The sequence below is a fragment of the Macrobrachium rosenbergii genome, chromosome 49, assembly GCF_040412425.1.
Source record: "Macrobrachium rosenbergii isolate ZJJX-2024 chromosome 49, ASM4041242v1, whole genome shotgun sequence".
Classification (NCBI taxonomy): domain Eukaryota; kingdom Metazoa; phylum Arthropoda; class Malacostraca; order Decapoda; family Palaemonidae; genus Macrobrachium; species Macrobrachium rosenbergii.
The window spans coordinates 12479115-12481614 of NC_089789.1; the positions used below are offsets into that span (position 1 = coordinate 12479115).

General features: G+C 33.7%; 1 protein-coding gene across 1 annotated transcript in view; it reads right to left on the minus strand.

Annotated features, from left to right (window-relative positions):
• The window catches only part of LOC136832337 (muscle M-line assembly protein unc-89-like), a 502631-nt gene that overhangs the window by 116975 nt on the left and 383156 nt on the right, over window positions 1-2500 (minus strand).

Consider the following 2500-nt stretch of genomic DNA (forward strand, 5'->3'; position numbering starts at 1 on the left):
CAATTAATTAAATAAATAAAGTAGATAATAAGTAGATAAATAAATAGAGTATTACGTAAGTAAGTGAGTGAGTGAATAAATGAATGGAAAATAAATAAGTAATTAAGGAAGCAGTTAATTTAATAAGTGAATAAATACACAAATAAATAGTAAGTAAATAACCCAGTAACTAAGTAAATAAATAAATAAATAGAGTATTAATTGAGTGAGTGAGTGAATAAATGAATGAATATATAAATAAGTAATTAATGAAACAATTAATTAAATAAACAAAGTAAGTAAATATTCCAGTAAGTAAATTAATAAATAAAGTAAGTAATTAAGTAAATAAAATAAATAAATAACTAAATAAACAAAACAAATAAGTAAGTATACGTAAATATATTTTTTTAATTACTCTTTCGTGCTGCATTTATTATTATTATTATTATTATTTGCAGCAGGCCCTCTTTTAAACAGGTTTTATTGAATATTATTGCTGCTTCAGCTGCATTTATTTTGTAGAAGACTTTTTCTATTTTCCTTATTGCGGACTTCTCTATTTGGAGGTGCGTGCTAACACCTCGCTTATATTTGTCATTTCATGGGGGAAAAGTAAAAAATCTGGATTCTGCTTTTCTGTATATTCTATACAGTTAGAATATTATGACTTATATAGTTGCTAAACACTTATTGCCGCGACGTTTCGACAGACTCTTCTGTCATTCTCCAACGGGAGCTAGTAGAGGACTGGCAGATTGCATAGGTCCTTCCGAATTTATACACGGGCTTCAGCGGGGGTCATGGACGGCGAATTTTGATTGGTTGCAGTCGGCGAACTTCAAGCCAAATTTCTGCGGCGAAAGCTCGATCCTGACAGATCTTCGCAACCTGGGAATATCACTCATTCCAGCGTTCCCATTGGCCTGCCGTTGCGTGATGTCATGCCGACTGACATCATCGGTAGTTTGGCTGCTATTGGGCGGAGGATGAATGATGTTATTATTTACTCTTTCTTTCGTAGTCGGGGGGTTGTCTCGAAGGGCGCCTCACTCATCAGGGCCAGCTCTTCTCGAACACCCACCAAATCCAACAAATACCTGAAAATGACAACCCTGAGAATGGAGACGCCCCTGATGAGCGAGGCGCCCTTCGAGACAAACCACCAACTACGAGAGAAAGACTGCAACCAATCAAAATTCGCCGTCCATGACCCCCCGCTGAAGCCCGTGTATAAATTCGGAAGGACCTATGCAACCTGCCAGTCCTCTACTAGCTTCCGTTGGAGAATGACAGAAGAGTCTGTCGAAACATTGCGACAACAAGTGTTTAGCAACTATATAAGTCATAATATTCTAACTGTATAGAATATATAAAAAAGCAGAATCCAGATTTTTTACTTTACCCCCATGAAATGACAAATATTAGCGAGGTGTTAGCACGCACCTCCAATGTAGAGAAGTCCGCAATAAGGAAAATATAAAAAGTCTTCTACAAAATAAATGCAGCTGAAGCAGCAATAACATTCAATAAAACCTAGTATTATTATTATTATTATTATTATTATTATTATTATTATTATTATTATTATTATTATTATTATTATTATTATTATGTTAAACCTTACGTCTCTTTAATATTCGGCAACTGGTTATATCGGATGGGCGGAGTCTGTTAAATTATGCAGTCTGTGTTAATTAAACTATTTAAAATAAACATGAAGGTTTTTGGCTGCTTAGGCTGCATCACATAATATTAATATTTATCCAACAATTTTCTTTTTTATTTAATTTTGCTTTTTTTCACCCGTTTCCTACTGCTTCCTCTATATGATCGCCGTTTCTATACCAACATTCTTTGTTCTCGTTTTTTTAAATAGATTTCTGTACCCTAATTTTATTCATTTCCACTTCAAAAGTACTAATATTTCTTGCTTTATTGCAGCGGGCTCTTGTATCCTCGACTAATACTTCATTCATTTTTAAAATATCTTTCTGCGCCTTTTGTTCGCTTTTTCAAAATGTTTTACGCCGATATTTTTCGTTCTCCTTTTCTGGGATAAATCTCTGCATCCTGATTTTTTTTTTTCAGTTTAAAAGACGCTAATTTTCCTTGCTTTATTTCAATGGCCTCTTATGTCCTAAACTAATTTTATTCATTTTAAAATATCTTTCTGTACCTATCTCTGCTTTCCCAAAATAGAGACTTCAGATACCCTATTTTTTCGTATAAGGACGGTTGGGTCCTTTAGAACCAATATTTCATTGTTTCAAATTTTGAAATACCTCGTATCTACAGCAGCTTTTCCCAAGTGAGAGATTTCTCAGGGGATAAATGAGAATGAAGTGTTTCCCTGAATGTGTTGGTTTGGAAACAACTTTAATACTTCACTTTCTAAGAGGCTTTACAAATAGATCTAACATGTTGCAACGTCCTGCTTTCATCTATATTCTCGTTGCGAAAGTAATAAAAACGAAACAGCAAATATAAATAGTAATACAAATATTTCAAACCCTCGAAA